Source organism: Octopus sinensis, linkage group LG5 (genome assembly GCF_006345805.1).
Source record: "Octopus sinensis linkage group LG5, ASM634580v1, whole genome shotgun sequence".
NCBI lineage: Eukaryota > Metazoa > Mollusca > Cephalopoda > Octopoda > Octopodidae > Octopus > Octopus sinensis.
In genome coordinates, this window is record NC_043001.1 from 39,948,105 (window position 1) to 39,961,491 (window position 13,387).

At 35.9% G+C, this 13,387-nt stretch overlaps 2 protein-coding genes across 2 annotated transcripts in view; both read right to left on the reverse strand.

Moving 5' to 3' along the window:
• The window catches only part of LOC115212119, a 70,021-nt gene extending 69,840 nt beyond the window's left edge, over positions 1-181 (reverse strand). The window contains exon 1 of the mRNA XM_036503337.1: positions 77-181. The gene's annotated coding sequence lies outside the window, so the exon portion shown is untranslated. The remainder of the gene's footprint in view (positions 1-76) is intronic.
• LOC115212116 overlaps positions 1-13,387 on the reverse strand; it is a 798,722-nt gene that overhangs the window by 736,429 nt on the left and 48,906 nt on the right. The gene's annotated exons all lie outside the window — the stretch shown is intronic.

Here is a 13,387-nt window from a genome sequence, read left to right on the forward strand (position 1 = left end):
CAGTACTTTTCTGTATTGAATGCAAATAATAAATTATTTCATAGATGTATAATAAAATTTTAAGATTTCAACTTACATTCAACATTGATCCAATGCTTTTTATGTAATCTACATTTCTTATAGCATCTAGATGAAACATAACATGTGTAAACCTTGTTATTTAGTTTTCGATGAATTTGAGGAAGTGTGATGTTTTTTGAGGTACTGTTATTTGGATTCCACCTGTAATTATATTTTTCTGGATATCCATTTATTGTCTCACAATGCAAATTGCCTTCTTGGCCTTCAAGAAAGGGTTCATCACTCTGATTTTTATCTTTTCAGGTGAAGCTGAAAAAAGAAAATCAAATTACCTATATAAATAAAGGCACAGGTGTGGCTGTGTGGTAAGAAGCTTGCTTCCCAACCACATTGTTCAGGGTTCAGTCCCACTGCATAGCGCCTTGGGCAAGTGTCTTCTACTATAGCCCCAGACCGACCAAAGCCTTCTGAGTGGATTTGGTAGACAGAAACTGAAAGAAGCCTGTTGTAAATATATATATGCATATGTTTGTGTGTCTGTGTTTGTCCCCCCACCATCACTTGACAACCAATGTTAGTGTGTTTACATCCCTATAACTTAGCGGTTCAGCAAAAGAGACCAATAGAAAAGTACTAGGCTTACAAGGTATAAGTCCTGGGGCTAATTTGTTTGACTGAAACAAGTAAAATAAATAAAAGAAAAAATACTTTCATAAAGATATTTGTTTTTTCTAGTTATTGAATCAACAATTGAAATTTCCAGTTGCATTAAAGATAAGGCGATGTATTCAAAATGGGAAAATTTTAAACAAGTTTTATGTTCTTTAAGAGTTGCAAAATGTTTAAACTGTTACAAAATAGGCAACACAAAATTTCAAATTATATCTAAAAATACATATTGATATAAGAAATCCTTGTATTTAAGATCTTCATCAGAGTACCATTCAGATTTTCAAAATATTGACAAAATCTGATTTCAAAGTTGCAAGTTTCAGAAAAAAGAAGTTAGAATAGAAAGAAACATATTGAATATAGGTTTACATTAATTTCACATCTAATGTTACTAAAATGAAACTAAATATCAAAAAATGTAATGAAATATTAGGTTTTTATGAATTGTGATTGTTGAATTTAATGCCAAGCTAAAAATAAAGGTGATTAATAAAAAAAAAATTAAATAAAATCTATCAATGCTAACTTTTCATAAAATTTTACCTACATTTCTCCAATTTCATAAGTTCATATACACTACACAGTCTGAACTTGGAGTTTTTTACACACAAAATCCCAAAATAATATTCATTTATTACCATCATATCATGATTTTAAAATGCTGGATCCATAGAAAAAAATTGTTTTTTCAATAAAACAACTTATGAGGAAAAGGCAAGCATACAAAGATTCATAGAAACTGGTTTTTCTTCAAAACCAAAATGTTGTCTTAAACTTCTATTAACAAACTAATAGAAATCTAAAAAAATCAACAGACAAATTACAACATTGTTTATGCCTAAATTCCTATGAATTTGCACTTGGATGATTTTCTTGAGTGCTAAAACTCAGGAAGATCATGAGCTGAGTTCCAACAATATTCCATCATCATATGCAAGTCCCATCTGCCTTGATGCCTTTGTTCCATTGATTTTATGTTCTGATAGAAATATTCTCTCTTTTTATTACTTATGTCTTCAAAATTTTCAAGGAATTTATCAAAGTGAAAGTGTAGATAGTGCAGGTTTATCCTCATATTTGCTCCCAATTTTTGAAAGCATATTATCAATTATTTTGGCATAGTTGGCATTCATATTGCCCAGAAAGGTATTTACAACTATTACAAATGAATTCTGTATTGTTGCTTCACTGCTTTTAATGCTTAATTGAATTTACAGTGTTCCTATTTTTCATCAGTTTTCTGATTCGAGGCCATTCAAATATTCCAGTTTTATCATTACACTTTCCAGACTGGAGAATGTGATGCAAGTATAATGAAAGCATAATCAATCTTTATCCAAAGTTTTAACAAACTGCTTCATAATGCCAAATTTGATACAGAGAAGAGGTAGCATGATTTTTCCTGTTTGAACTAAAGGTTCTTTAACCACATTAAAAGACCCTGGAACTAATGTTTGCAACAGCCATTCTTTGGTCACCCACTGTTTTTTCCCTGATTCTGCTGTTCCACATACATAAAAAGCATAGACATTTGGTGTATCCACTTTATTGCTCCAGAAGAAAATTGATCATCTTAAAGTCCATGTATATCACCTACGGCGGGTGGTGTGAATATCTTGAAATTTAGATATGATGGTAAAAAAATGGATTGCATTTTTTGATTCAGCATATCAAAAACAACCTTCAAATCAGGTAATAATGTCCTAACAGAAAATAACTGTTGGGTTGTGTTATTAATTTCTTTTTACTTTCCTCAAAACAAACACGAAGCATGAATTATGTCATCAATAGACAATTTTCTCAAATAAAATTTAAAAGGCTCGTGAATATTCAGTTATGCAATAGTACTTATCTATTTATATCAAAATTTGACCATAAATTCATTACCTCTGAATTTCAATTTATATAATAAAGTTACACATGAATTCCAACATTACAATTAGAAACACTAGCAGAAAGACTGCCCTCCGGATGGTTTTCTGTTAGCCACTCAGTAATATTTCCATATTTGATTCCCAATTCTAATAATTTTTATGATATTTTATGTCTAATTATTTTTTTGTATAATAGTGCTCACTTGCTTAGTAAGTATTGCTTTCGTTATTTTATCACAGTCATAATCTCTCTTTTTTAGAGTCAATCTGTTATATATATTTATCATTAATAATTGAAAGAACTTACATAGGTGTGCATAGATGGATAGATAGATAGATAGATAGATAGATAGATAGATAGATAGATAGATAGATAGATGGATGGATGGATGGATGGATTAATACACACACTCACACACACACATACACACACACACATACAAAAGTCTGGTGCTGTGAGAACACATGGGAATGACATTTCCTTACTTTTACAAATATACTCAAATTTAAAATGATCTAATATAATGATATCATTCATTCGACATGTGCTGAAATATGCCAAAACAATTTAATTTTACACAAATATATGTTACTTTACATATAATTTCTGTGTTAATTCTATTTACTGAAACTTGCTAAAAAGCATATTTTGCTTTAAAATAGTATCTCCTTGTAGACACAATTGTCAGTAATCATACTGTTTCCACTTCTCTCAGCCAATATTTTTACATTAGCCTTCTTTCAAACTCTAGATAATGCAACATAGAGCTGACCATGTGAGAAGAATTGTGTCAGAAGATATATTCCAATTTGGTCAAAAGTCTGTCCCTATGCTTTGTTGCATGTCAAGGCAAAAGCTGGCTTGACAGGAAATTGTTTGCATGTAAATGTGAATAGTAATTCCATTTCTGGAGATACATGTGGTATTCTTGGGATTAGCAAAGTTGACCCTGCATAAGGACCAGAAGCAACCTCAGCCTCAATAACATGATCATGTAAACTGACAATGATGTAGTGTGTTCCATTGCAATGTCCATTAGTAGCATCTAAATTTCTCAGAAGCATTATGCATCATTTTTTCTTCAGTTTGAGAATGTGAGGTGGAACTCCTGACGGTGTAAGTTTGTTGATGAACTCGATTGGGTACAGAGTTTCATTATCAACTGTATCTGAGTTTCTGTATGTTTTTAGCTCACCAGGGATCCTGGTCAATAGAAAATCATTCACAAATTGTGCTGCTTCATTTGTTGGAGTAACAATGGTTCGATTTGCAAGCCACATAGGGTTTGTGAAGTTATGTTTTTAGGTCAGCATATACAAAATCACAAACGTCATTGGGTAGGTTGATTTTGAATTCACCTAGGCTTTGTTCAACAGAAATGTTACCGTTTCTTACATCAACAAGGTAATTAGCAAACTCTCTTTCATCAGAATAACTTTCTGTAAGCAGTCTTAGATTAGTTGTCTACTCTACTACTTCCATATGATTGCAAAGAAAAGATCTCTATAGTGTTGCTTCAACAATTTGTGACCTGACACCATTATTTTGAAGTAGAATATTCTACTCTTGAGATACCCTAACCAGTTGGTCATATGTAATGGAAACAGAATCATGTCTATGTCTCCATGCATATTCAGGCATCTGTTTCAGTCGCTTTGCCCTGGTTTCATCTAATTCAGTTGCCCATCTTTCTCCCTGCCATTGTGCCTTTGCTGCTAAATTTTCTTTTTCAGATGCATATCATTTATAAATGAAAGCTCATTAAAAACTATCTTGTTCAGCATGCTAGAAATAGCAGCGATCACATAGTTATTATTGTAAGGCTTATAGTGTTCCAAGTAGCCATACCAACAAAATCACTTCTTCATTTAAAAAAAAAAATTATACCGATATATTAAAGAATTTTCATTTTCTCAAAAATATTCATTTAACAAACTTGGGAAACTGATAATATTCTTGAAATTGTGCTTCAAAGTTATACAGATATTTTGTGTAAACATGAAATGAAAAAGTCATATAAGTGAAAGCTCGTTAAAAACTGTCCTGTTTAGCATGAAGAAATAGCAGCAATCACATAGTTATTATTGTAAGGCTTATAGCATTCCAAGTAGCCATACCAACAAAATCACTTCTTCATTTAAAAAAAGAAAAATTATACCAATATATTAAAGAATTTTCATTTTCTCAAAAATATTTGTTTAACAAACTCCAGAAACTGATAATTTTCTTGAAATCATATCAAACTTGTACAGCTATTTTGTGTAATAGCATGCATCCATTCAGCACAAAATCCCTTAATAATTATACTGGTATATTAAAAAATTTTCATTTTATCAAAAATATTCATTTAACAAACTCTGGAAACAGATAATGTTCTTGAAATTGTGTTTCGTATCAAAATTATATAACTATTATTAAATTATCATTAATGAAAATAGAGGCAAGTGAGAATGAGAGACTGTTGCAAATACAAATGTAAAAATGTTGCCTGCAACGAATTAATAGTGTTTATTATTAAAATCTACTCTGCATTGAATGCATTGAATGCAATAAATATTTAAATTCATGAAGAATTTGACACAGTGAATGCAATGATTATTTAAATTTGAAAAATTTGGAGTTAAAAAAATTCAATAAACTTCAGAAATCGAAATTATAGGTAATCTCTAAGAATATGAATTTATAAAAATATTTCCAGACGGTTAAGCTTTTAATATTGCTTTCTTTTAGTACTTTTAGTAATTGTTACATACCTAATTAATAAGCAGTTTTCTCCATTATAGTATAGATTGTTTCAGAAAAATAAAACAACTTTAACCCTGACCAGCCCATTTTGCTATCACAGAATATTGCTTATTGTTCACTTCACTCAGCAAAACCAACATCCAATCCAACATATACAAAAGACTATAATCTTACATTTTCATAATTTTCTTGAGAGAAAAAAACAAAAACTGAAGATAAAAAGTTTTCACTTATACTCACAGCAAACAGTTATATTCTTTTCATGAGATACATTTGCAGCAATATGAGAACCCAGACACTTGACTATTTGATGAGATTTAGAGGGAATTACTCTAAGTTCAACATCTTCTTTACTAGTATTTGATATATTTTTATACATCAGGGTCACACTTGCTGGTGGATTGCCACCTTTCCAACTACAGTGAAATTTCATTGGTGTACCAGCACATACTTTTGCCCCAGGAACATTTAAAATGATCTTTTTCACTGGGGTATCTATGAATTTTAGAAAATAAATAGTTAAAAGAAAAAGTTATTCCAAGCAGAATAAAAAAAAAAAAAGAAAAAGAAAAGGCAGAATTATATTTTGCATAAAACCACAACAGTTTTTTTTTCAAAATTTTGTTAACATAATTCTAATAATAAAGATTTGAATATTAGCAAGAGAGCATAAATGTTTGGAGAAAAACATTTTGTAATAAATCAGAATAACAATAATAATCATTTCTAATTTAGGTCAAAGCCAGCAATTCTGAGTGAAGGGACAAAGTCAATACTGTTGATTCAAGACTAGCACTTTATTGTATTGATTTATGAATGATGGCAAGCAAAGTTCACTACAGTGGGATATGAAATCAGAACTGCCCTAACTAGATAATGCAAGGTATTTTGTACCATGTTCTACTGATTCTGCCAACTCACTACCTGATAATAATAACTGTTTCTGATTTAGGCGTAAGACCATCAGTCTCGACGGGAAGTAGATGGGTTAGTTGATGCCATCAACTTTAGTATCAGGTTAATTCTATATTTTATTGAACCTAGAAGAATGAAAGGCAAACATGATCTCATTAAGAAATGAACTAAGAACATAAACAGCTGCATTAAATACTTCAAGGTATTTTGTCTAATCCTCTAATAATTTTGTCAGCTCATTGTCTGAATAATAATAATATACCTTACTACTATCAGCACAAGGCTTAAACTTTTGGGGTAAGGGGCTAGTCAATTACATCAACCCCATCACTTAACAAGCGGCGAGCTGGCAGAAACGTTAGCACGCCGGGCGGAATGCTTAGCGGTATTTCGTCTGCGTTACCTTGTGAGTTCAAATTCCGCCAAGGTCGACTTTGCCTTTCATCCTTTCGGGGTCGATAAATTAAGTACCAGTTACGCACTGGGGTCGATGTAATCGACTTAATACCTATGTCTGTCCTTGTTTGTCCCCTTTGTGTTTAGCCCCTTGTGAGTAATAAAGAAATAGGTACTTATTTCATTGACCCAGTAAGGATGAAAGACAAATTTGACCTCAGTGGAATTTGAACTCAGAGCGTAAAGATGAATGAAATGTTACTCAGCATTTTGTCCAGCATGGTAATGATTCTGTTTGCTTACCTTCTAAATAATAATAATCATTTCTACTAAAGGCACAAGGCCTGAAATTTGAGGAAGAGAACTAGTCGATTACATTTACCCCTAGTGTTTCACTGGTACTTAATTTATCAACCTTGAAAGGATGAAAGGTCGAATTTGCTTTTATCCTTCCGGGATCAGTAGAATAAGTACTAGTTGAACACTGGAATCACCTGAAACAGCTGGCCTTGTGCCAAAATTTCAAATCATCATCATCATCATCATCATCACCACCACCACCACCACCATCATCATCATCATCATCATCATTATTATAATTCTTTCAACTATAGGCACAGGGCTTGGAATTTGCGGGGAGAGAGCTAGTCAATCACATTGACCCAAGTGCTAAACTGGTGCTTATTTTATTGACCCTGAAAGAATGAAAGGCAAAGTTGACCTTGGTGGAACTTGAACCCAGAACATAAAAACAGGCAAAATGTTGCTAAGCATTTTGCATCAGGTAAAATGCTTCACAACATTTCTCCCAATGTGCTAGTGATTCTATCAGTGGTAAGCTGGCAAAATAATGAGTGGCTATGTGGTAAGAAGCTTGCTTCTCAACCACATGGTTCCAGGTACAGTCCCACTGCATGGTACTTTGGCTACCATAGCCTCAGGCCCACCAAGGCCATGTGAGTGGAAATGGTAGATGGAGATTGAAAGAAGCCTGTCGTATATATGTATATATATATATGTGTATATGTATGTATTTGTGTGTCTGTGTTTGTCCCCCCGCTATTGCCTGACAACCAATGTTGGTGTGTTTACATCCCTGTATCATAACGGTTCAGCAAAAGAGACCGAGAGAATAAGAACTAGGCTTACAAAGAATAGGTCCTGGGGTTGATTAGTTCAACTAAAGGTAGTGCTCTAGTATGGCCATAGTCAAATGATTGAAACTAGTAAAAGAATAAAAGAATAATAACCATCATCATCATCGTCATTTAATGTCCGCTTTCCATGCTAGCATGGGTTGGATGATTTGACTAAGGACTGGCGAACCAGATGGCTGTGCCAGGCTCCAATCTGATCTGCCCTTCCTAACGCCAACCACTCTGAGAGTGTAGTGGGTGCCTTTACATGCTACCGGCATAAGGGCCAGTCAGGTGGTTCTGGCAATGGCCATGCTCAAATGGTGTTTTTTACATGCCACCTGCACAGGAGCCAGTCCAGTGGCACTGGCAATGACCTCACTCGAATGTTTTTTCACGTGCCACCAGCACAAGTGCCAGTAAGGTGACACTGGAAACAATCACACTCGAATGGTGCTTTTTACGTGCCACCAGCATGGAAGCCAGTTTGCTGTTCTGGCAATGACCATACTCAGATGGTGCTCTTAGCTCTCCACTAACACAGATGCCAGTCATCGAATTTGATTTCAATTTCGATTTCACTTGCCTCAACAGGTCTTCACAAGCAGAGTTTAGTGTCCAATGAAGGAGAGGTAGACATAAGTGGACTGGTTGCACCCCTGGCATAGGCCACGAGGTTATGGTCTCACTTGGCTTGCCGGGTCTTCTCAAGCACAGTATATTTCCAAAGGTCTCTGTCACTAGTCATTGCCTCAAACATTAGGCCTCATCGAGGCAATGACTAATGACCAACTTTTCTCTCAAGGTACTTACACTCGGTGAAGTATGCACACTGACATTACACATCCATCAGAGCATACTGGCTTCATTCCTTGTGAGCTTACGCATGTCCTCAGCAGTAATGGCCCATGTTTCACTGTCTTGTAGCATGGCTGTTTGTACACATGTGTCATACAGTCTACCTTTTACTCTGAGCAAGTGGCCTTTTCTCACCAACAGAGGTAAGAGCTCTCTGAACTTTGCCTAGGCTATTCTTATTCTAGCAGCTATACTTAATCATGAATGAATGCCTAGGCTTGCCCAAAACCATTACAAGTTGTGGAAACATGATAAGGTAATAAAAGCACTACATTGGAAACTGTGCAAAAAGTGAGGTCTAGAGAGAGGTAAGATGTGGTATAAGCAAAAAGCACAGAGAGTGATGGAGTCAGATACCTGCAAAATCCTGTGGGATTTCCCAATCCAAACAGATCAGGTTATTATTGTTATTATTATTATATTTCGCATGGCGGGTGAAATGCTTAGTGGTGTTTCATCTGTCTTCATGTCCAACACATGCCATTTCCTTTAATCATGATTCCCTGTAACCATGTTGAATTTTTGGACACAAAAGTTAAGTTTTCTGGAGGCAGAATAGTGACAGAGTTATTTTGCAAGCCCACATCATCCCACATTTATCTCTACCGCTACTCTGATCATCCACATCATACAATTTGGTCAAATCCGAAATCCCAATTTTTGAGGATAAAGCAGATTTGTACTGACATAGGGGATTACTGGAAATATGTCAAACATGGTTACACTGAATAATGATTAAAGGAAATAGCAAATGACATAGTTAATATTAGCAAAGTAAGTCAAACCTCATGCATAATTTTAGCAAACACAGTACAATATGTGACTGAATTCCTTTAGTGATTAACTGGCATCAAAATTTCGCTAGCATTTCATAAGTGTTGCATGAAAGTTACCAGCATATTGCAGAAAAATATCCTCATTTCAAACAAATATTTCCTCAGCCACCTATTGTAGCCTTTAGACAGAATAAAAATACAAGAGAACTATTAACCTCTACTTCTGACTCCAAGAAGATCTGGCAAGCCAAGTGAGGCATAATGCTAACCACTACACTATCGTAGTGGTTGGCATTAGGAAGGGCACCCAGCTGTAGAAACTCCACCAGATCAGATTGGAGCTTGGTGCAGCTTTCTGGCTTGCCAGCCCGCAATCAAATTGTCCAACCCATGCCAGCATGGAAAACGGACGTTAAATGATGGCAATGATATAGTCAGAGACTTAGAGCTTAAGGATCTTTCGATTAGTCAAAGATTTAGAGACATCTTAAATGAAGCATAAGATGAGAAAAAGGAGTTGCAGACTTGTAGCATAGTGGATAAGTGGGAGTTCCTACAGGACAATTTGCTGAATAATGCAGACCAAATCTGTGAGTGGTGCAAAATTCCAGCCAGTCCTAGGCTGACGTAGTGGTGGAACAGAGTAGTTGACAGGGCCATTAGAGTAAAGAAACAGGCTTGGAAGGACTGGAAGGGTAGTGGTAACAAGAAGTTATATCAGGCAGCGAGAAGAGAGGCTAGGAAGCAGATGTACTTAACCAGCAGTAAAGCAGAAAGGAAGAAGTTTGCAATGTCTTACAGTTAGAGGACCAAAAGCTTGAAGTGTTTCACCTTGCAAGACAGTGTGCCAGGGAAAATTGTGATATTGTGGAAAAGAAGTATGTTTGGATGGATGATTGTTCACTGACAGGTAGTGAATCTGCAAAGAAAGAGGTTTGGAAGTGTTACTATGAAAGGCTACTAAATGTAGAGAATGCATGGGAGAAGGAGAGTCTGCCTAAAGTAGATCCGACAGAGGGACCAGCAATCTGAATAGACAGTAGCATGGTAGATAAAGTCATGAAGGATATGAAGACTAGTAAAGCCCCCAGCCCATCAGGAATCACTGCTGAGATGCTTAATAAAATCTGGCAGTATGGGGTACGGTCTAGTTACCGGTATAGTAAATCAGGTTGTACACAAGAGAGTCATGCCCAATGATGTGGCAGCATCATAGTCAACTGCTACAAAGGTAAAGGTGATGCCTTAGAAATAATTACAGAGGTATCAAACTATTAGATCAGGCAATGAAATTTATGGAGAGGGTCATAGCCCAACTAATTAAGATGAAAATTAGTCTAGATGAGATGTAGTTTGGTTTTGCACCAGGAAGAAGCACCACTAGTGCTATATTTCTGGTAAAGCAGATGCAGAAGTATCTAACCAAAGATAAACCTTTGTACTTGGCTTTCGTTGACATGGAGAAAGCCTTTGATAGGGTCCCCTGATCCCTTATCTGGTGGTCAATAGGGATAGATAAGTGATTGGTGAGAGTGGTACAAGCCACATATAGGGATGCAGTCAGTAAGGAGAAAGTTGGCAATGAGTATAGTAGACATAGGGGGTTACTGGAAATATGTCAAACGCGGTTACACTGAATCATGATTAAAGGAAATAGCAAATGACATTGTTAAGATTAACAAAGAAAGTCAAACCTCATGCATAATTTTAGCAAACACAGTACAATATATGATAAAATTCCTTTAGTGATTAACTGGCATCAAAATTTCGCTAGCATTTCAAAAATGTTGCATGAAAGTTACCAGCATATTGCAGAAAAATATCCTCATTTCAAACAAATATTTTCTCAGCCACCTATTGCAGCCTTTATACAGAATAAAAATACAAGAGAATGTGTACCATTCCAGTCAGTAGGAGTTCATTATAGTCCTCTAGGCAATAACAGAAGAATTAAGATGGGCTTCCACTCACAGTTCCTCAATGCTGATGACCTTGTTTTTCATAAACAAATCACTTCCAGAACTAGATAAGAAATTTTAGGTGTGGAAGCAAGGTCTAGAATCGAAGGGCCTTAGAATTAATCTAACAAAAACTTAGTAAGTAGCAAAGCCAACAAATCACAAATCCCCTCAGGATTGATCTGTAGAAAAAGGTGTAGGTAGAAACTTCATACGATGTACGCAGTGTAAGCTATGGACACATAAGAGTTGCAGCAATATCAGAGAAAGTTTAACAGGGATTATAGTTTTTGAGTAGAAGATACACAGGTACAATAAACACCACGAGCATACAGAAAATAGACTCCATCAAATTCCAGTGGGGTAAAACTAGAGGTAGTTGATACCTCCTGTTATCTAGGTGACCAAGCCAGTAGTGGAAGTGGATGCTCAGAGAGAGTAGATGCGAGAATAAGAATAGGATGGGCAAAGTTCTGAGAGCTCCTACTATATGATGCCTGTGTGCAAACAGCTATGCTACATGGCAGTGAAACATGAGCAGTGACTGCCAAAGACAAGCATAGGCTTGAAAGAAATTATGCCAGTATGTTTTGCTGGATGTGCAGTGTCAGTGCACATGTACAACAGAGTGTAAGCATCTTGAATAAAAAAACTGGGCATAAGAGGTATCAGATGTGCTGTGCAAGAGAGACAACTGTGTTGGTATAGTCCTGCGATGCATATGGACGAGGACAGCTGCGTAAAGAAGTGCTGATCTCTAACTGTGGAGGGAGCCTGTAGAAGAGGTAGACCCAGGAAGATATGGGATGAAGTGGTAAAGCATGATTGTCAAATGTTGGGCCTCACGGAGGTGATGACAAGTGACTGAGAACTCTGGTGGTATGCTGTGCACGAAAAAACTGGTCAGGCCAAGTGACATTTAGTTGTGACTGTGCCAGTGTCATGTAAATGATACCCATGAATTGTAGTGGTGGTCACTGCCAGTGCCATGTAAATGACATCTGTGCATCATAGTCATGGTCATTGCCAGTGCAATGTAAATGACACCCACCCATGAATCATAGTCATGGTTGTTGCCAGTATCATGTAAATGGTACCTGTACCGGTAGTATGTAAAAGCACCCATTACACTCCCGGAGTTGATGGTGTTAGGAAGGGAATCCAGCTGTAGAAACCATGCCAAATAAGACTGGAACTTGGTGTAGCTCTCTGGCTCATCAGCTCCACTCAAAACATCTAACCCATGCCAGCATGGAGGGTGGATGTTAAATGATGATGGTGGTAAGAAGCTTGCTTCTCAACGACATGGTTCCAAGTTCAGTCCCAGTGCATGGCACTTTGGGCAAGTGTCTTCTACTATAGCCTCAGGCCGACTAAAACTTTGTGGTAAATGGTAACTGAAAGAAGCCCATCATATATATATATACAAAAAATTATAATCTAAATAATCAGAAAATGGAGAAAACTTTTGATCAACAAACAAATTGGACTTCATCAGTAGATTATTTTTTAATACGAAACATGACCATGACATAACATTTCTTATGGCCATTTCTGCTTCCAATGCCAGTCAGTGCTTATGAAAGAATTTTAAAAATAACATTCATCATCTGCATAGGCCATTCGATCTAGTACATGGAGCTTCATCAAAGTGACTACAAATAAAATAAATGAAGGAAAGAGAGAATAGGAAAGAACATGGCCTTGAGAAGAGGCCAGGAGGATCAATATATCAAAATCATACCATCTCCCAGAGTGGACCGTATATATGTGTGTGTGTGTGTGTGTGTGTATTTATATATATATATATGTAAATACACTTGTTTTCTGTGTCCCTTTCTGTATAAGAGCATAGGCTCGAAACATGAAAGACTTTTTCTATTCCTGAGCGTTATACTAATACATCTGTTTGTTTTGTACACCACCTGTCTTCATCTTTTGTTGTTTTTTTCGTAAACTCTCCCTATATATATATATATACACACACACACACATATATATGTGTTCCTGGGAAGGAGCATTTAGTGAAAAATAA